Source organism: Macrobrachium rosenbergii, chromosome 8 (assembly GCF_040412425.1).
Source record: "Macrobrachium rosenbergii isolate ZJJX-2024 chromosome 8, ASM4041242v1, whole genome shotgun sequence".
Classification (NCBI taxonomy): Eukaryota; Metazoa; Arthropoda; class Malacostraca; order Decapoda; family Palaemonidae; genus Macrobrachium; species Macrobrachium rosenbergii.
The window spans coordinates 76,231,650-76,255,649 of record NC_089748.1 but is presented as its reverse complement, the minus strand read 5'-3'; the positions used below and the strand labels follow the sequence as shown (position 1 = coordinate 76,255,649).

Genomic DNA, 24,000 nt, shown 5'->3' with positions numbered 1-24,000 from the left:
CAACTGCACGTATATAATCGAGAAGACTGTCACTTGTACCCACTCAGATATGCACACGGAGAACGGACCTTAGCAACGAATTACCAGGAACCCTCAAAAGTTACTAAGTGCAGGCAGACATGCATGATTGGATAAGCTTGTTTTTTGCGTCCCCTCCCCATCCCCTCCCTCCACTCTCTCGTGCTTCCTCCTTGGGTGTTATGTGAAAAGCCTCTTGTTAGTATTTGCCATCTGAAACACATAAGATCTTTTAGAATTCTGAAATAACCTTTTCAAGTTAAGACCTCACGGATAGGGGTTGAAGATCTCCTCGTCTGTTTAAATGGATAGGCTTATGTGGGTGTCTGTACTAGTGTTTTATGAATGTGTATGTCTGTAAGGGGGATGGGGGTTTTGTTATTCTTCTCTGTTCTTCAATTAATATATTTGAATTGGCCCTTATTTACATGTTGCTGTATTCTTTAAACCGCAATTCAGTAGCTATTTTTCATATCTAGGATGAAATAGATATTAGGTATGAACGTAAAACCTTGTGATTTGGACTTCTAAAAGTTAATTTGTTTTACGAATAAATATACTTCCCAATAAAAATAAAAGATTTATTGTATAAATACATCTGTGAACTATCAGGCAATGACCTTTAACAGCAATTTTTTCCACCTTTAAAATTCATCTCTTGGTTTCATAGAAGCAGCGTACTTTTAGGCATAGAATTCTCCGGCGAGTACCATTTGCAATAAAAGCCTATCCACCGCATTCTTGCCCTTCGTTCTTGACATAATGCCCACTCCTCCCCTCCCCTCCCTTCCCTTCTCCTCCCCCGCCCCCGCCCCCACCGGCATCAGACACCATTAATACGAAGCCGTAATCATATGAACATCATATTGTCGGCATAAACATCAGATTCAATGGGTTGCAGGCCTCCATTGCGGTCAATAAGTTCACCTCTCTGCCTCCTAACGAACCCATATCCATTTCCCTGAAGCACCTACGCGAAAATGATGCTTGTGTCGTCCCATCCTTGTGATCAAAGTAGGTCACAGCAGTGCGCATCTCTTCCATAAACGTGATGGATAAAACTGATCTTTCGGTTGCGCGGCATAAAAGTCATAGTTGGTCATTATAGCCCATGTTTTTCGGAGAACATTCAAAACCGAAATGGACCTTATGGTGACACGAAATAACGGTGTTATTTGTTTGCGATTTCCTCCTGTACCGTTTGAAATTGATGGGTGACACCAGCAACGCCGAAGAAGTAGGCTGGTAGTGGGGATCATAATCGTGAAAGAGAGAGAGAGAGAGAGAGAGAGAGAGAGAGAGAGAGAGAGAGAAACATACAGACAGATATGAGATGAGCCTTTCAAGGATGCTGTGAAGTTCGTTACTAAGATTTATGACTGTCAGGTAGATAATTATCGGAAAAAATAACATAACCGAGCAGATTTGAGGTATGTTATATTAGTATTTACAGTATATATTTTAACATATATAAATTTATATCTTATGATTACATATATATATATATACTGTATATATATATCTTGTATATCTTATGATTATATATATATATATATATATATATATATATATATATATATATATATTATATATATATATATATATATATATATATATATATATATATATATATTATATATAAATAGACAGAAATAATCAACACACAACCAAGTGTGGACAGAAATAAATTTCTGACTCACATCAGGATCGAACCCAGGTCTTTCAGTTGAAAGACAAGGGCGCTGCTCACTAGGCCATACAAGTCACAAAAGAAGTTGGAACCTGAGGGCAACTGCACCCAAGGAATTACCTGGGCAAGCTAACTGCTTGCATACCAGCGTGTTTTCCCCAACTTCCCGAATCAGCAATGACCCAATTGACAGCATTTCATTCAAATTATCCCTTCTGAGTGAATAAGATAGAAATAATCAACACACAATCACGTGTGAAACAGAAAGACCTGGGTTTGATCCTGATGTGAGTCAGAAATTTATATAATTTATTATATATATATATATATATATATATATATATATATATATATATATATATATATATATATATATATATATATACATATATATATATATATATATATATATATATATATATATATATATATATATATATATATATATATATATATATACATACAGTATATATTGTTACGTGTGGGGCTTTGCTGATGAGTTATTTAATGAATTAATGTAAATTATGGGTCCCTGTGGCCAATGACACATGTAACCTGTCAATTAAAGCTAAAAGTTAACCTTAAAGACAGACAATTACTTAATTGAATAAGGTTGCCAGTCAGGGAAAAACAATATATAGGATAACGGAGTACTCTGCAACAAATGGATTACATCAAACCCCTTAATTCCCAATTTGGTCCCGACAAAGAAAGAATGCGGTTATAGCGAGGAAATAACATGAACTTTCGCCCGCGTCGGACACAGCCAAGTTTCCCCTTGCTTCAAGTAAAGCTATAACACAACAGATGTCTATACTACTGTATATCGTACGCAATTTAGTACTGGTAAGGACTATTTCTCTTCCGAACAATGGGATCGAGACATGAGGCTGCTTGAATGCTGAGAATTACTGACTTAACCTTCCCTAATTCCTATTCACTGCACAGGAATAGTTTACACAGTCGCTACGCAATATTAGTTATTCTTACACTAGACTTCATAAAAGTAAATTGGTTATACCATGTTCTCATAGACATTGGCAAAGTGGGAAAACAAAGGAAAATTGAAATCAGGAAGAGATACTAGCAAGTCGACGAAAATTTGCAAATTTCAAACTTACTGTTGGAATGAGTCGCTTGTGCATGCAGCTGACTATCAGAAGTCTTGAAACTAGCCGATTCGTCTCACTAGTACCAATGAAACAGTAAGAGGGCAAGTACAAAGAATTAGTTACACACCACACATGTGTCTCGCGTGATCTCGAGTCAAACAGGGCGGCTGTAGCGTCAGTATGCCTGCACTTCAGGCAGTCTGAAAATTTGACAAAACATTGCTGAACATAGAATAAGGAAAAAGGAAGTTTAAGAGCACCTTCACTAGAGGTTACTTGGTGAAAACCCTCCCTATGGGTTTAGGCCCCTAATGCTAACTATTCCTGCTAAAGACATTATTTTTTAAAAAATACCCAGCCTATCTCTGCCCGCTTGGCGTCCCTTAGCATAGACAGAGACGTCTTCCTGTCTTTGTTAGAATAATATTCTTATTTACTAATGCAGAGAGGGCGAACAGCAGAATATTCATATATATATATATATATATATATATATATTATATATATATATATATATATATATTATATTATATATATATATATATATATATATATATATATATATATATATTCACACATATATGTATATATACATATGTATTTACAGTACTATACATTTGGATGTATCACTGAAGCCAGCAGAAAAGCTTAAAAGAAAACGACAGAGTGCCAAGTACTTTCGAGTAATTAACACATCTTCATTCACTTATTTTCAAGCTATTCCTGTGGCTTCATTTGATAAACAAATCACGTGCATATTTTTGGGATTTTTCAGTAATATGTATGCATATATATATACATATATATATGTATGTATGTATATATATATATATATATATATATATATATATATATATATATATATATATATATATATATATATATATATATATATATATATATATATATATATATATATATATATTACAGCAATTTCATTTTGGTATATTCACTTACTTGATTTTTACATAAAAAGTCAGACTCAGGATGTTCCTAGAGCGAAATTTTTATGCAATATAAAAAAAAAAAAACATTAATGATTTTAAGTTTAGAACCCCTTAAAATGAGGTTAAAAGGTTATTCATTTGATTCTATTTTTTTTCTATAAATCATCAGGCTTTCAATTTCTCCCAAGTATAAAATGATCTATGATGGTTGCCTTTTTTGAAGGAATATTGAGCAGACTTTTTGAGCTTTGCATTTTATTCATATAAAATAAATGTTTAACGTTTCATATGATACTAAACGCAGTGTTGAGGGGATCTTGTACCTAACAGCAGCAAAGCGCCCAGGTTTTATTCTTTACCCAAGAATCCTAATGGTAGTCGTATTCACTGTTTCTCGAGATAGATGCTTGTCAGGAAGTCAATCCATACTTGGTTTCCAGACTGGTCTGCGCTGATATCCCGCCTTTTACACGAAAAAAAATTTACCTTTATAATGATAATATGGGATCTGGTTGGGTTTTAAATCTTACTGTGGCTCCCTTGGTTTAATAAATGTATTTTGATGTAATCATAGGTAGGTTGTAAGAGTCTGGTAAAGATGGTGATGATAATGATCATTATGATTATTGTGTTCCTAAGCCACAAAACTGTTGTTGATGACGAGAAAAATTTGTTTACTGAAAGAAAATGTGAAGTATTCTTCGCCCCATTTTTGAAGTATTTACTTGTACCTTGTAAATATTGTGATCATGTATGTTTTGTAAATTTGGCTGTTGTTATGTTATATATCCAAAAGGAGAGATGTATGAAAACATTTTGTTACACAATATACTAGTACTTAAAGATGTTCATTTGCTGAATTTCTTCTTGAGGTCCAGCCTTATTACAGCATTGAAGGCAGTGAAGTGCATCGCCCAAGAAAGGGAAAGAAACTTGAGAGCCTTAAGCGTGCAGTGGGATGTCAGTGCCTTGTCATTAATGTTGATGTTCAGTAACTTTCTCTTTCCCTCATATTCGAAGGCGCTTTGCAGTGTTCGTCGTGACAGTTGGTGGAGCTCTTTTGTTTGCAAAGGTGGATTTTTTTTTTGCTCTAAATCTTAGGGCGTTAGTAGAGTTTTTTGAAGCTGCTAGACACAAATGAAATCTCCCTTTTTTTCTAGGATATAAATTCATAGAGAAATGAAGTCATTAGTTCATTTCTATGTATTACAAGATGCTTGGTTTTCAAGTATTATCTGCTTCCATGACTAGAGCATGGCAGAATGTAGCACCCATTTTATTAAATGAGGTATAAATTAGCTTAGAGGTAGTTTAGAGGGAATAGTAAATGAAGCTTGCAAATCATTAATATTATACACTATTATGTTATTCAGTGAGAATCGCGAACACCTGCTGTAATCATACTGCTCTGGTCATTTATAATTACATAATATCATTAACAAAACATGAGCGAGGTTATTCGAAACTTACTCAGCTCGTGAACGGGTAAAAGGAGATATTATGTTAAACATCCAGAGAAAACGTGGGAGGTTAATGATATCTACACTGAATTTCGGAATGGGACCATTTGTTAAGTTGAGGACTTTCATATTTAAGCATTCCCGCTCTGAAAAATAAATTTTACATTTTTTCCCTTTATATCGGAACTCAGTGTAAGTTTGTTTTGCATATTCAGAAAATGATTCACTGTTAAAATAACAGACTTCAGTTGCTTCTGTTTTATGGATGAGGCATTTAAAGATTTCGTTTCAGGTCTTTTGCGCTTGACCTTTGTCATATTTTGAGATAGTTTGTGACTTTTTGGAAGTCCACTTCTTCAGTGATTTTGGTACAAGTGAGTAACAGCTGCCAGGTAGTTTTAAAATGTTTGCTTGGGGCCCCTCTGGCTCTTTCTTTGCTTAGGCTGAAGAATGATGTGGGTTATTAAGCGTTCTCCTCTGAAGTGTCTTGCTCTTCAGTGCTATATTTTGATTTCATTGAGGGAGCTTGTCAGGTAGTTTTTAGATATATTTGTTAACTGACTCCCGTGCTCATCTTTTGTAATTTAAAGTAGTTGTTCATGTGAAGGAACTAAAGTAGGGAAAGCAATAATGAATAACAGTAGGAGAGAAAATAATGGGCTGATCCTTTTGTTATTTCACATGGCTACTTGATCTCTTAATGACTTTGGTATTATTTTTTTTTCAGTAGTACCAATTAGGAATAAATAATAACAATTTTAATTTGTTTCAGCTTGATGATTAGAAATTACTGTGGCACTCATTTTAAACAAATAAGAGTCCTCCTTTTGGATATACTTTAAAATGGCTCCGTGGAAACTGAAAGCCAGTTAGATATACGGGTATTTTCATATATTTACAGAAATTTTCTGAAAAAAAAGCACAACGTGCCTCTTTGTGGTGGTAGATAATGGCATTAATCTAGTACAAATGGACTGGAAAATGTGAGATAGAATTTAGGTAGAATTTCGTTTATGATTTCTCTGCCTAACAGGTTGGTGTTAGTTCAGCAAGAGTGGAAAAATAAAAGATCAGGTAAATGCAGTAATCAGAATCTTTTTCCTTTCGTGCATCATAATTGTTAGTATTTATAATATCACTGTTATTTCTTTACCTGCTATTATGACTTAATGTATATTTATTACTTAACGAATAAAGAATGACCACTAAAAACGATGTTATTAAATTGAATTGCTGGCACATGTAACCATACCTAGTTAAAATCTTTGGAAAGCTCAATGTAGCAAATGTCGCCAATTCCTTAGAACTGAACAAATTATGAATATTGAGATAACACTGAAAAGTTTTTCATCCCTCTTCAAATAACTTTCCTTCATGGATTATCACATTAGAATGTTTTTGAGTATTCATTAGAAAATACTGATAAGTCTGAATTATGTTAACTTCGTCATTGCCTGATAGGTGAACGAGAATGTGTCATATTAATCGGCATTTGTACTCCGTCCACTGAGGTGAAAGAGTTCATTCTCACGAGGGGTAAATCACTACAAGAAATAAAACGAGTCACTTCCACCAACAGTTATGACAGATCTCCTCACGGTCGTTAGTCTTTCGGTTGGAAGCAGCGCGTGTGTGTCCCTTTATCGGCCATTTCATCGGAGGTCTCGCGAGATGCTTTCCTCGTATATTTGGCCGAAATTATGTTAATGTCTTCGAAGCAATTTGTACCATGGAGAGTCAGCCAAGCAAGAGAAAACATCCCCTTCGTATTTTCTTGGAGGATCTTTGTACACTGCGAAGATTTAGATGGTGGAAAGTTCAATTTAATTCAAGTAACGCAATGCGTAATAAAATTTCGTAGCAAACCCCGAACATATTTACAACGAATTTACACAATGATAATGTATGCTCCTCTTAACGCCGCCTCTTGGAGTTCCACTAGGAGCTCCATTCATCACTTTTATGGGCGCTTAAGTGCGAATCCGACAGTACTCAACAGTGCACGATTATAAGTTTTCTCTCTATCTCGAAAAAACGGAAAAAGGGAGATTTTGTACACAGAGAAAGGAAAACATCTTTCCGCCAAGTTGCTTCAACGAAAATTCACTGTTATTTTTTAGTCTGGCTGTTTAAGAAAGACTAGAGTGCATTTTGATGTGAATTATCCCATTTCTTTTACTTTTGGAGGTTGCTGCAGTTTTGTAATTTATCTCTTTTTTTATATTTTTTTTTGTCTCAGTTTTTTCTAATGAATACGCAAACACATTCTAATGTAATAATTCATGAATGAAAGTTATTTGAAGAGGACTGAAAAACTATACAATGTTATCTCAAAATCCATAATTTGTTCAGTTCTTTGGAAATGGCGACATTTGCTTCATTGTGCTTTTTGTCTTGTGTTTTCAAAATTCTATTTTGTGCTTCAAACTTTTTCTTTATTCTCACTGCTGGTATTTTGTAATTATTATTTTAATATATTCCGTTTCTTCTGTTGTTTTATACAAATCTTTTAGTTCTTTCCTTTCCTTTCGAATTAATGTTCCTTATTTTATGTACTGTACTATTTTTAATGTTGTTAATAATTTGTTGGAAGTTACTGCCATTCCAAAAAATATTTATTTTTCTTGTAACTTATTTTGAGTACTTTAATTTCATTCTGTCTTTTTAGATTGATATCTTTTGCTTTGTTATATCCTTCAAGGTCCTTGATTTTGGAGTTCATAATTGAAGTTGCAAGATCTTACAGAAAAATGGAACTCTAGTTCAAGAAGGTGGAATGTGCCAATAGGTCGATTCCTCTATACATTTTTTCTCATATGCACACGTTAAGATCGAAATCTGACATATTAAGATTTGCCATCTGATTCTCCTGCAAGCTTAATGAATTTGGTATGGAATATTGTATATTGAACACATCTTGTCGAAAAGTTTCGAACTAAGTACCAAATTAAAATTAACGCCTAGAGCAGCTCCTGCCCCCTCCCCCACTTCTTCCTGGATGTTTATCTAATGCATAAGTATGGGTAAATTAAACAAGAGATCGTAATCAGTTGTAATTTCTTTAAATCAGGCATTTCTCTTTCGGCTGCTTTAATAAAAAAAAATTTACAAAAATGTTGAAGTAGCAATTGGGTCTGTCTTCTTGCTACTTTATCCATTAAGTCGAGACTGATGCGGCTGTCTCCCAGCTGAGCCACTGGGTCTGTTGTGCTTCATGTGGTCTGGAATGTTAGTGTTTGCCAAAAAAAAAAAAAAAAAAATTACTTAAAATCCTGTTGAATCAAAGGCGGCTAGATTTTAATTTCTAAGAAAACTAGCGTATTCATACTTGGATGTCAATGTGCTGTTAATGAGGTATACTAGAATGTCAGTGTGCTGTTAATGAGGTATACTAGAATATCACTGTACTGTTAATAAGGTAGCTACTCCTAGGATTAGTATTGTCTGTAAATTTTGGTATTTATGTATGAGAATGTAAGTCGTCTGTGAAAGGTGAATCTAGCCTTAAATTAAACCAGGTTTTGAAAAATCGAATATTTCAGATCAGATGGACAGAAGGGCCAGTTATCCACTTGGGAGTGGGAATCATGAGTTTTAGGGTAGTGGAGGAATTAGAAAGCGGTACATACCTCGTTTGTATTTTTATTTGGTTTATAATAGGTTTGATAATGAAAAAGCAAAGGGAAACGCACACCTTAGTTACCAACTTGATACATGGCCCGTGTGCGCCGCACCATGAGCTGGACTGAGAGCAGACCACCAAACTCGATTAGAGGGCGTGTAAGAGTGAGAGAGAGAAAAGCGACAACAGCAGAGGCAGATGGGTAGACCCATTTGTCACCTGGGGGCTTTGACTTTTCACCTCAGAGGTCTGTCATGAAGGTGGGGATAACTAGTTCAATTAATTTTTAGAGGTTAGCCGTGATCAAATGTTTTGCTCTTCCTTTCCCATTGTAACTTTTTGTTACTTACTCCGGACTTTTAAAACTCTGTCAGTCAGTGTTTTGGCTCGCAAACGATGTGACCTTGGCTTTGTCATATGATAACATCATGTAATTCGATTGACAATCTCTTAATTTTGATTTTCATTACTTATTCGCAAAGAAACAAAGACTACTGCCAACCCGTTAACATTGATAACTGCTTTCCTATTACGTTATAGCACCCATTATAAACTGTTGCATTGACCCAGTTTTGCGTAGTGCGTATCACCAGAGAGATAGCATTATTCTGTAAGCGATACAATTTTATGAAATTCAAAGCACGGTAATTGACATTTATGTCTGTGAGGGGTTTATCGCTAATCACAGGCCTTCTAGCACGAGGTAATTTTGTGGAATGCTTTGTATCTTTGATCAAGTAAAATCATGAGACAATGAAGATTACTGTTTCGTAATCCGTTTACCCGATAATGATAATTCACCTGTATCGAATCATTGTTTTCAATAAAGCATCTGAAACATCGTAACTCTTAAGTCAACACTCGTTTGACCCAGTCTTGTGTCATTCTGTTTTTACTGTAACATAAATTCTAAATTCGATATAGTTATAGTTTAGTATAGTTTAGACAAAAAAAGTATATAAAACAGCGTTTACTGTTGCCATGTTTAATATGCATTTGATTATATTTTCATCTGTTTACGAGTCAATTAACAGTCTTCCCTTTAGTTCACTAGCCCCCCACCAGTTTGCGGCATTTTAACTGATTTGCTCTTAATTATTCCCATAACAATAACATCAGAATGTATTAATTAAATTTAATGCAAGCTTTATAAAAGCTCTTAACTTCTCGGTATCCTCTCGCTTTCGGAATGTTTGGTAAAGTAAGTTTCGAATCCAAACGGGGAATAGAGGAAGAAAACGAAGAACGCGGTGTATGGTTGCGGTAGCCGCACCCTAACCTGACAGAGAATCTGCGGGCCACATGAGGCGGATAGTTTCCTCGTAAATTTTCCGTTTGGCTTTAGTGTTTGCGGTAGTAATCATGTCCAAGAGTTAGGTGATATTGATAGGCAACTTTATTCTTTTAACAGTAAAAACATGTACTTGAAGTTGACTATTATTATCCTCCTATACTGAACTGGGCATTACATTGACAGCAGTCTTCCACAGAGCAAATTGCCGACTTGTACAAAAACGAGGACAACAGCTCATGAGAGATGTGTCTGGAATTGCAGTTCAAAAAAAAAAAAAAAAACAACAAAAAACAGCAACTCCAAACAGCATCAGAGAAATACTTTATGAAGAATTTACAGGAGCAAAATGTCTTCAGAGTAACATTATAGAGGTGAGTGTGAAGTGCCTCATATGACTACACCAGTATTTTACTGATACATTTCTCTTTTTCCTTTTTAGATGGAGGGACTTTAGACCTGGGCCCTGCTATGATCGCTGCTTCAACTTCACCGGTAGGTTAAAATTTTAAATGTCCCTTTTAACATTACACTAGTCAAGCATCAACATTGCTTTGTTCGGCACTATGTTCTATGTCTGTGTAATGCATCTGGTTACGCGAAAAGTATTTAAGGTACTTTATATTTTGTTTATATATATATATATATATATATATATATATATATATATATATATATATATGAATATATATGAATATATATATGTATATATATATATATATATGTATATATATATATATATGTATATATATATATATGAATATATATATATGTATATATATATATATATGTATATATATATATATATATATATATATATATATATATATATATATATATTACACACACACTCTTTATCACTTGCACAATTGTTCTGTGCATTAATGCAATTAATAAAGGACCTTAGCCTATTCTTTACATAATATATTTACATATATATATATATATATATATATATATATATATATATATATATATATAAATACACACACATATATATATATATATATATATATATATATATATATATATATATATATATATATATATATATATATAAAATGAATTTGGCATCGTGCACTTAAGGGCGAATAACTAAATCCATACCCTGACATTTTCCATTGATTATTAGTTCAATCGCAATGGTAGGTATATTCGAAAATTATATTTGCCTTCTCGGGACCATATTTACTAAAACGAATATGTTCTTTTTTATTGTGTTTACTTTGTACCTTTTTGAAGATTTCGTCATAAAACGCTGGTTATATTACGGTTGGCAATAAGCATATTGTAGAGCCATAAAGCATTGCTATAAAAGACTGGAATTACCGTGCAAATTCAGTGTTCACTCACGTTGTGTGGGTGTTCCAACACTTTGGAGGTGTTAACCAAAAAGAAAAAAAAATCACCTTAGTACATTTCAGAGTATTGACAATCACCTGAATTTAAAATTTCTGATGAGGATTGATATTTTCAAGGTACTTTTATAGTTGCTTTTCATGTTTGTCCAAATAAAAAAACTCGCCGACTAAAATAGCTAAATTGTATCTACTGTTCCACTTAAGGCTCTCTTGATATTAATCTCCAAAATTCTGGCTTTATTTTTTGCTACTTCCTAAAACCTCTAAGCCAGTGGTTCTCAGCCAGGGGGGGAATTCAATTTCCGAGTTTCGGGGGGAGAATTGTGACGACAGATTTGCAGCCTCAAACTGGCTCTAGGATCACACAAAACGCAGCGGTCCGCACTACTGAACGGTCACGCTGAACTTTCTCTCCTCTACCTTGTGTTTTCTTGTTAGTATTTTGTTGCATATTATTTGGAATGCACCTTTTGAGGCAGACATTTTAGAAAGGGGGCGGGGAGACATTCTGACATATGATGAAAGGGTGCATGAGCCAAAAAAGGTTGAGAACCACTGCTGTAAGCCATGATTTGATATGTGGCTACTAGTCCTAAACATTGACTAAACTTCGGAACCAGCCCCTGTTCACTGTAGTTGGTTACGGTTGTAAATTATATTTTCATGAATCGATCAACTGTCAAATTTCAAATTATTGTCGTACACATTAAAGCATGAGAAAGTAACTAAAGGCGGCAACGGGTAATTTCAAGTTGCGGATAATGTTTGAGAATCAATACTTATTATTTACCAGTAGTTATGCTTTGCAGTTCTTTGTAAGGCTTTTGAAATAAGTTTTTTTTTTTTTTTTTTACTTTCAGGTCATATTTTACCTTTTTTTCGAATGTTTGAAAGTAGATGGTTTGTACAGCTAGATTTTTTTTTAGTTTTCTGTAAAAGAAAACTATTGAGGTGGCTTTGTCTGTCCGTCCGTCCGCACTCTTTTTGTCGTCCTCAGATCTTAAAAATTACTGGGGCTAGAGGGCTGCAAATTGGTATGTTGATCATTCACCCTCCAATCATCAAACATACCAAATTGCAGCCCTCTAGCCTCGGTAGTTTGTATTGTATTTAAGGTTAAAGTTAGCCATGACCTTGCGTCTGGCACCGCTATAGGATAGACCACCACCGGGCCGTGGCTGAAAATTTCATGGGCCGAGGTTCATAAAGCATTATACACTGTACAGAAAGCTCGATTGCGCCGAAGAAACTTCGGCGCATTTTGTACTTATTAGTATTATAGTCCTTTCTTGAAGGGAAAAGAAGTAAAGGGAAGAGTTTAAAAGGGAATTAACCAACCAGGAAAACAAAAGCAGCAAGGGGATTCCGAAGTCTAGTAGGCCAAGGAATTATAGAGACTGATTTATTCTCTTTAAGTCTAAAGGTAGGTTTCTCTGTACTGTTCTTTCTTTCTTGGAGTTTAATGGGTTTATTTTATTCATTATAGAACACAGGCAGAATATTACGCGAAGTTTTAAATTGATGGACATGCGTTGAGCCATTTGAACTTTAGTAACTACTCACTGATATGCGAAAAAGTTACCAGCATGCCAATCATTGTTTATTGTAGATATTGAATTATTGAGTAATGACCATGAATCGACAGAATATTTTAAAGTATTGTTCTAAAAATTTTACTCTTGATAAAAATATTTTTCACGTTTTATAGCATTAGTATTGTTGACGAGGACACTATGACGTAAATTCAGTCGTTTTTGTTGACAAGTGGATTCTTAAATTGCTTACCTATTAATAAAATAATAATTTTTGTGTAAATACTAAGGCTATCGAATTTTGCTGAAGAGATCGCATGGATACTTTACATACTTTATAAGCCCACGTTGCGCCATTATTTTTTTTTATATATCTCTTCAGCATGATTGTATTATTATTATTATTATTATTATTATTATTATTATTATTATTATTATTATTATTATTATAATATTATTATTATTATTATTGGATAGACGAAACGTATTCATATGGAACAAGCCCACAGGGGCCATTGACTTGAAATTCAGTCTTCCAAAAAATATGGTGCTCATTAGGAAGAATTAAGAGGAAGTAAAGTGAAATACAGAAGGAAGAGATCCAACTTATCGAAAAAGGGGGAAAAATAATAAATAGATAAAACGATAAAACAGTGTTAAAATGCAAGAAGAATAATATTAGGGTAGTAATGCATTGCATTTTCGCTTGAACTTTTGGAGTTTCAATTGCACGACATCCTCTGGAGGCTGTATTAAACTTTTGACGTGTATTCTTGGTTAATCAGTTTATATATTATAGAATAATGTCAGATGTGTATGTTAGCATAGTTTTTGTTGACTGGCACGAAAACAGGTGTCATCAGTTCCATTTACGAATTTTGTTCTACTCATCACCATCTTTAATCTAGGGTTAATGGGAAATCTGACTATAAAACTTTATAAGCAAATTGTTGCATAACGTCTGCAGAGTAGGAAGGCCACTACTTTCAGCTTAGTATTTTAATATAGTTAGGACTGATCGGTAGAACTGAGATATTACATTCACACGGACTATTATAGTTAGGAAGCCACGAAATTCAGGTGTTAAGTGGTTTGATCCCTCTTTGATAATATTCACTTCAGAGAATAGGGGTTTCTGATACCTTTTTTTATGATTGTAATTATATTTTAGAAGGTATAGGTTTGTAATTACCAAATAAACCCACACTTTTTGTTCGCATTGGGTAAACTCAGACATCAAGATGCAAAACGATGCCAGGAAATGTGCCTGTGTGACGCGTAGTTGCTTTCTCTTCGTTTCTCTTAATATAATGCAAGAACCATATGATAGTGATGATGTGCTAATAGGGACTTCTTTGCAATTATTTTCTAGGAAAGAGCGCAAGGTTTTAATGCAGCAGCCTCTTTGTTATCTAAGTGATATTAACTAGTAAATTTTTATCGATACGCTTGGTAATGTTCTAAGATTCTAATCCAAAATGCAGCTGATAGATTTCGTATGTTCAACCTGGTCAACAAGGAATGTTACGTGCATCAGTTACTTCTTTTTCGAAAAAGTTCCCAATAGAATCTTGTATGACACATTCACTAAATGTCTGACAATACAAGAATAGAAAGGAAGCGTGCTGATGATGATTGCTATTAATTACCAAAAAATATTGGGGTCGGATAGTTCATTGACGGCGCTTTGACAAAGAAAATAAAGAGGGCGAATGTCGTTAAATGCTTGGAAACTTTTAAAGCTCTTTCTTCTGAAAGACATGGCATACAGATAAAGGGGATAAATGACGGTGTGAGGAGAAGGAATGTTGTGAATAAAGAAGACGAATGGAGAACTGGAGTAACAAGACAGCCAGACCCATTACCAGGGAAACGGGAGACAAATTAACAACTTCTAACGCCCCATCCTTAATGGCTCTTCCTCCTCCTCCTCCTCCTCCTCCTCCTCCTCCTCCTCCTCCTCCTCCTCCTCCTCCTCCTCCTCCTCCTTCTTCTTCTTTCCTTTTCCCTTGTCCTGTTGCCTACTTCTCGTCTTGCTGCTTCTTCGCATGCCATCCGTCTTTTTTTTTTTTTATTGCTTAACTTGCTCCCTTCCTGTTTCAATTTCGACCTTTTTTTTTTTGGTACAAGTACCCCTTCATCCAATCATTCTATGCCTCTTTTATTTCCTCATGAACTGTATTCCATCATTCGGTATTTCTTTTCACTCATTTCCTCCATCCAGTCACCTGTTTCTTTTCACCTCGTGATTCTTTTCCTTTTCCCACTCCTTTCATACTCGACGGGCCCAAGTTACATATTTCGTTTGTTGCCAAGGTCTCGCTCGTCATCTTAATTATAACCCTTTTAAGTTTTCCCTTTCAACGTGGTACAGTTCCTATCTTGATACTGTTTATGGTAAAGAATTATTTTCGAGTCTTTTCAACTCTCTCTCTCTCTCTCTCTCTCTCTCTCTCTCTCTCTCTCTCTCTCTCTCTCTCTCTCTCTCTCTCTCTCTCTCCTTTTATATAATTATCTTCACAATATAAATGAGATGTCCACTCGTACAGCCTTTTTTTTTTAATCTAATGGGATTTCTTGCAGTTTCTCCCGCACACGTGATGGTTAACTTAATTTGTTACTTTCTTCAAACATTAATTTTCATTTTGTAAGACCGATGACATACCTAAAAGGTAAAAGTTCCCTGTTTTTCACCCTCGACCTAGGAATGAAAAAAGAAAGTGACACGTTCTACACATCCATCGTCCCTCGGTTTCGTTTATTTCGTTTCATCTTCCATGTTTTTACTTCACTCCACACTGCTCTTAGTGATAACGTCTTTACAGCCACGTGGAATTTTTCTTTTACACCTTGTTGTATAAATCTTACAAACGTATATACACAAAAACTCCTACCCACTATATTGAGTTCCTCTAGATATTAAACTCTGTTCAAGAGAGTAATTGAAATGTGGGTATTCGTATGTGATGTTAAGTATTAATAAATTGAATTAAAATGCTGTGATCAGTATTATCTAGTATGCTTTGTAGCCTAGTTACGAGAGTGACATTTAAGACATATTTCACCTTCCTGTATTGGAGTTTTTTATTAGGTCTCTCTCTCTCTCTCTCTCTCTCTCTCTCTCTCTCTCTCTCTCTCTCTCTCTCTCTCTTGATATGGGAAGCACATTATGTGAATAATGTGGCTGGCAAAGCTACTTAGGCACACCCAATATCGTTATCGCGTTCCTGTTATTGTGCATTGGTTTCTTTTAAATTTTTAGGCATTTGTTAAATTAAGCATTTTACCTACTTATTGCTAATTTTTATGTATATGTATGTATGTATATATATATATATATATATATATATATATATATATATATATATATATATATATATATATATAATACAATTCATATTATGTGTATTTTGAGTTTTACTGATTCATGCACTCCTATTTCATAACTTAATTCATGAAAATAAGTGTCGCTCGTTCATATTAACATAGTATACATTGGTGGTTATAGTCGTCATTGGCACTTCCGGAAACCCCCTCTGATCATTATAAATACAGAATTATCACTAGGGCGAAGCGTAATCGATATGAAAGTTTCCGGGTAATAAAAAATAAGATTACTGCGACAGTTCTAATATAATATTAATTTTACATTTGCAGTTCATTATACATGTGTTACTGTAACCAGATGATGGAATTATAATTTCAAAATATCAACAATAATATTAATGCCGTGAAAGGATGTTTATTCACTTGTGCTTGTTTGAATTTGCCGTTTTCCTTCTCGTTGAAAAATAGCCACATACGTGAATTTGCTGGGTGACATTGAACCTGTAGAAGATTCCATCTTTGTGGGGGAAAAGATGTCGCGGTATGATTAAAATAGTTCCTGGTTTTAATTTCTGATGATTTAGAAATGTTCTTGTTCATTTTGTTGCATTTTTCTTGATCACTGTTAGGCACGAATTCTCATTACTGAGGGGAAATTACAGATTTTCTACCATTAATGTTTATAACTATTACTGAAAACCGGAGTTGTTAGGGTTAATTTTGATTGTTGGGATTAAATTTTCACGATGATTAGCGTAGATTACTTTCTAATAAGTTGTCAATCGACGTTTCATTAGGGATTACTTTGTCATTTTAAGTAAGCTCTGCTAACTTCCGGATTACTTTCTCTTTATAACAGAGGAGCGTCATAACTGCTGGGTAACTTTCATATCGTTAATGAAAATGTTACCACGAGAGATAAAAAAATCATTACTTCTCTTATTAGAGATTATAAAATTATAACAGTCAAGATTACCATTGGTGTGGTTTTCTTGTTATAAATGAGAAAAATAGTGCTACCTCTGACAACTTTTATATTGCAAATGAAACGTGATTAGCATTAGAGCTCTTCCCGATAGACCAGGTATCATTCTTCATGATAATCATTTGCATTGACGGAGGAAAACGGATTAGGTAATGGAGGAAAAACCAAATTCGTATAACAAACTTAGCCAGAAGAACATGATTATAATCATGATGTATCACGTAAACTAGCTACGGCTGGGATTTGGGGGCCTCTATTGAAACTAATAACGGTGTAGAAAATGATGGATGTATAGTTAGTACCCAAGGAGGAAATGGCAGCCATATGTTCGATCCCAAAGTCCTCCCTCTGACGTCAGCCCTCACTCTTTCAATGGACGTCTCCACTATTGGGCGTAATAGGCTCGTGCCAAGTGGGATAGACACACACACACTTTTGCCTTAGCAAATATTTTTAGGGTTACGATGGGACACTATATTTGCATGGTATTTTCCAGTGAATGTGGGTTTACATCCATACACGCTTGGCCCCTACTATTTCCATATATATACATAATATATATATGAAATATAATTATATATTATATATATAATATTAATAGTATATATATAATATATATCATATAATATAGATATATATATATATATATATATATATATATATATATATATATATATATATATATATATATTTATATTATATATATATATATTTATATTATATATATATATATATATATATATATATATATATATATATATATATATATATATATATATATATATATATATATATATATATATAGGGAGAGAGAGAGAGAGAGAGAGAGAGAGAGAGAGAGAGAGAGAGAGAGAGAGGTGTATATATATAATATACTGTATATATAATGTGTATATATATATACGTATGTATATATAAATGTAACTGTATATTTATAAACGTATTTTCTTTTATTTTGTATGATGACTTCTGGTTACTTAGCTCTGAACCTTTCTACTATTTTTAGTTAATTATTTTTGCACAATTTAGTAAATTGATAATGCTACTCCATTGGCTAGATGTAGGAATGGTATCACCCGCCCTGCTAATTACCATTCAGTAATTGAACGTCTTTATGAAAATGTTCTGAATGTCTACGCCCAGGGTTACGTGGCTTAAGGTTTGGCTTTTGCAAAAGACCTAGGGGTAATTGAGGCCCTTCTGTTATTTTCGTGTGAGTGATCTTCATGCTGTCTTTTACCTTGTAAATAGTGAGGTTCTATTTGGAAGTCAGAGAGATGGGGATTGGATGAGCATTTTTTTTTGTCTGTTACTGTATTTTTAGCTAATAGTTTGCAAAGATTGGGTGTTGATGGGCACTATAATGATTACAGGCATGTAATCCTGGTGTTCCACAGCGTAGTTTTCTTGGCCCATTCGTGTTTGAATGCACTTGACTTGCGTTTTAATTGACAAAATAAATTGGTTGCCTATGCAGAACATACTACTCTATTTGCATCATTTCCATCTTCTGATTGTAGTCCAGTGGTTTCTTAATCTTTTAAAAGAGATTTAGCTAAAAATAATGCATGGTGCAAACTGTGGAAATGGAATTATACCCTAACAGACTCATTTTACGGTCTTATTCGATGTGAAGTGGATCCGTCCTACCAGATCTTTTCGTTCTTTCCACAGACAATTCGGCTGTAACTACATCACGTAACTCGTATAAAATTTTTTATCGTTTTCTTAACTGCAAATTTACTTTTGAGAAGCTTATATGATCCCTCATTTCTTCAGTCACACGAAAAATCGGTTTACTGGCTGGGCAAATCATTAGTTTTTGTGAGCTTTACCTGTCTTGTGGAGATATTTTTATTAATTAATTTTGCCGTGTTGTGAATATTAATCCTTGGTTTAGTCTTCAATGGCTGTCTTGCTTTTTAAATTGCTAGATAAAAACATGGAAGTCACTGATTTCTTTTACCAGATAACAGTATTGATCTATGTTACTCACTCTAATAGCTCAGTCAAATTACAGGGAATTTCAGAAATTGAGGGCTGTCTTATATATATATATATATATATATATATATATATATATATATATATATATATATATATATATATATATATATATATATATATCTATATCAAAAGCTTACCCCCATACAAATGGGGAAAAAGCACATACATATATATATATATATATATATATATATATATATATATATATATTTTATATATATATATATATAGTATATATCCCATATAAATAAAAAAGCACATTAATAGGAAAATATAATATATATATATATATATATATATATATACAAATGGAAAAAACCATAATAGGAAAAAAGAAGATTATATATATATATATATATATATATATATATATGTATATACATACAATATATATACATATATACATATATACATATATATATATATATATATATATATATATATATATATATATATATATATATATATATACATAGAAGACGGCCCTCAATTTCTGAAATTCCCTTTTAGGCAAGGTCTAATATATACAATACCAAGAGTATGCACACTTTGCTCCTCTGATCTCTTGCACGCTTCATGAACAAATTATTCACGTAAAGGCTTAGGCAGAAAACCAAAAGTTATAAAATTTAATAGTGATTTTAATGTTGTCGACCGCCAAGCACACTTGATGTAGTTAATCCTATGAGAAAAAATAGCAAAAATTATTAACCATACAGAGTGGGGATTGAAGACTATTGATGTCAGGTTGCTGATTCTGAACATTATGTGAATAAGTTTTGTGAATATTGGGTTCTGAACATTATCTGAATAAGTAATGTGAATATTTGATTGTAGACAGAGAAAATACATACTAGTGAGAAGTTTCTGAGTGCAAAAGTAAAATTTCTAATTATTTTTATGCATTTATTCAACGTAATCAACGGATCACACTGATCGTTGTTTAATTAAAGTAAATAATTTATGCCTTTTCATTACAGAATTTGCATAGCAATTCTAGTTACATTTCTGTCGCTGGTGAATAACGTATATCTGTGTGTATCTTTCCATCCTATCCTTAAGTGGTCTTGAGTTTTGAATGCCATGAAATATTTTGTCTTGAAGGATTCTATAATTCACTTCATGGTGGTCTAAAGATATTCACGAGCATTAAAATAAATAGCAGTACAAATTATTGCCTGGTTAAGAAAACTAAGCTGAAGGATGTATAATCAGAGACAAAACGTATCGGAATGTAGACGCTGTGCTGCAGAGATGAAGATTTAAAAGCTGTCACGTGGAATAAATAAGGTGTCCTTTATTGCTTTTATGAGTAAACCAACCGTACTGGAACGGAGAAAAAGTCTGAATAAGCTAATAAAATAATCAAATTTACTAAAGGTGTTTTACACACACACATATAATATATATATATATATATATATATATATATATATATATATATATATATATTTATATACATATATGTATATAGAAGACAGCCATCATTTTCTGAAAATATATATATATATATATATATATATATATATATATATATATATATATATATATTTATATATATATATATATATATATATATATATATATATATATATATATATATATATATATATATATTTAGTGGAAAATATTTAAAATAAAAACATATTACATTTGTACATTACCATTGACTGATATGTTTTTTTGTATCTGTCGTGTTAACTGTACAGAAAATGAATGTAATGAAATTCAGCAAGCGTTGTTTTCTAGTCTCTGGTTCTGGTCTTTACAATGATTGTTAAAAGCATTGTTATTTCCTTTGAGTGATAGCAAACATTCTTTGCTAATTTTGGAACCAGCAAACATTGTACATCCCCAGTATGCTTCGTGGCTTGTGATGACAACTATTCTCCTACCGTCATGCTCTCCCTTCAGAAAAGGAACTCAAATTCATCGGGCATCATAGTAGCTGCATCGGTTAAGCAATAATTTAGGGGGATCCCGGCATGGTTACGGTGGCTTATAGCTGTTCGATCTCGGCTTCTCTCAAACCAGGTCCTTGGCAGTGCTGGCGAATCACTGAATTCCAGGTCAGGCCATTTGGAGCAAAATTTGCGGGAGTGAAGTAAAAATTCAATGACTGCCAGCTTTACACACAAACACTGTCAGGGTTTCCTTAGCATAATGCTGGAAAGGGACTGATGGATTAGGTCATTAGAGCACTTCGGTAGCAGTTCAGGCCTTGGAGAATTTCAGAGTTCATTAACAAGTGTCGTTGTTTGTTGTTAGGTTAAGCCAGCCATGTGCTGGCAGGGGCTCTTGCTCTTAGAGCAGCCTTGCTGTCGTTCTGTCACTGTCTTTTGAAGCACCTGTACAGGGATGGTTTTGGGTCTGGTCGATGTATTATTGGTCATTTTGACCTGAGGTCACATTGGGTCAACCTACAAGGCAGGCCTTCCGTCTTCAAGATGGCAGTTTTTACTCACATTGGCAGATAACCAGGGACGATCAACAAGGGATCTGAGGATGGTGGCTGGTTACTTTGCAGTTCCTTGCAGGTGTTCCATAGCCTGAAAGTGCAGGAAGGTGTTAGAGAAGGTTTACAGGAGGGAATTCTGTTTACTCGATAAATTCCGAGTCTCGGTCACTGTAGACATGTCCAGGTGGGAACGGATGGCGCGCGCGTCAACTGCTTCGGGTAGAGGTTTCCAGATTAATATTAGGAAAGATACATCGACTGATCGAGAGAGAGAGAGAGAGAGAGAGAGAGAGATTAAGCTTGAGGTTGATTTCGTACATGTGTTTCAGCCTATATAAATGCATATTCATGCACGCGCGCGCACACACACACACACACACACACACACACACATATATATATATAAGAAGAAGAAGATATATATATATATATATATATATATATATATATATATATATATATATATATATATATATATATATATATATATATATATATATATATATAATATATAATATATATATATATATATATATATATATATATATATATATATATATATATATATATATAGGAGCCTCGATGGCTCAGTCGGTTACAGCAGCAGCTTCGACTTCGTAGAGGTCTGTGGCGCGGGTTCAAATCCGCAGCCGACTGATCAGAGAGGCAGACACTTTGCTATCCGTGTAGACATCCTGGGATTATATATGTAATCAACGGATAGGTTTGCTTAAAAAGCAAATGGATGTTACAGACTAAATACACACACACAAAACAAAGCCACTACAACACCTTCTAAAAACATAACAACATCTCACACGTCTCGAACTCTCGCCATACCCGCGCAATAACTTCTCGCTGCTGGGAAGAAGGGCGTTGGGTCGGGTATGATACATGAAACATACGCTACCGGGGTCTAAGCGATGTCAGGCAGGGGGCAGCTGATCGAGACCACAGGTCTACCCCAAAGCCAAATCAAAAGTCCTTCAAAGAAGGCATCGTGCTTACTCCCATACAAAAATGGGAAAAAAAGCACGTTAAAAGAAGAAGAAGATATATATATATATATATATATATATATATATATATATATATATATATATATATATATATTTATATTTGGGTTTATATTTATATTTACATAGGTCTAGTGGTTATGCATACTGGTTTCTTATTACTAGTAACATATTAGGGAATTTAATTTTACTTTTTATGTTAAAAGTTGTTATTGCCAATTCGTCATTTGTGTTTGTAATGCAATAAAAAAAAATGAAGGATAATTAAGGCCAATCTTTTGCTTGAAACAGCTGGGTAAATAAAGAATATTAATATTTTCGGAGAAGTGACATCGGGCCCACAGGTAGCGTTCGATACATTCACAAGAAAGTGGAAGCTATATTTGCCTTTCCAGGAAACAATTGAGCAAATTCATTGCATGAGCGAAATATTATTTGGGATAATGGCACAATTTTGTCAGCATGGAACTATAGTTTGACGTTTTGGCTATTTACGTTTGATCTGTTTAAAATTTTAATTAATATCTTGTTTTTAATAACTTAATTGATGTGCAATTTTGAATTGTTACTCCTGTATTTGACTTACCGTGTAGTTTCTTTAGTTGAGATTTGAGATTCAACATATTAAAACCCGGATCTAGTATATTCTTTATAGAGTATTTTCTCAATGTTTCCCTTCTCTCCCCTTTTTGTTAAGGTCATTTTTTTTTTCAAAAAGATGAGGCGAAACGCTGCAAAGATATTTTTTTTTAATGATGTGCAGCGTTAAAGTAGATACTCATATATGTACAATAGGTTATGAAGTTGTATGAGATAATAAGATACAGTATGTTACCAGAATCAACTATTCTTTGGACGTGCAAGTAGTCTAAATATTTAACTTTACAAGCAGAAATTTGCATTCATACAGAAGCCGAGTTGCCCTGATGGGTTGACCTAACTGGGACACTTGTGTAGTAAATAAGACATGAAATCTCTCTCTCTCTCTCTCTCTCTCTCTCTCTCTCTCTCTCAATAAGCTGTAGGTCCCGTTGCTAGGTAACCAGTAGGTTCTTAGTCACGTAAAAATAAGTCTAATCCTTCGGGCCAGCCCTAGGAGAGCTGTTAACCAGCTCAGTGGTCTGGTTAAACTAAGATATACTTAACTTTCTCTCTCTCTCTCTCTCTCTCTCTC

The 24,000-nt window shown here is 33.8% G+C and overlaps 1 long non-coding RNA gene across 1 annotated transcript in view; it reads left to right on the top strand.

Annotated features, from left to right (window-relative positions):
• The window catches only part of LOC136841287 (uncharacterized), a 139,941-nt gene that overhangs the window by 33,563 nt on the left and 82,378 nt on the right, over nt 1–24,000 (top strand). The window contains exon 2 of the long non-coding RNA XR_010853874.1: nt 10,583–10,635. This is a non-coding gene — a long non-coding RNA (uncharacterized lncRNA). The remainder of the gene's footprint in view (nt 1–10,582; nt 10,636–24,000) is intronic.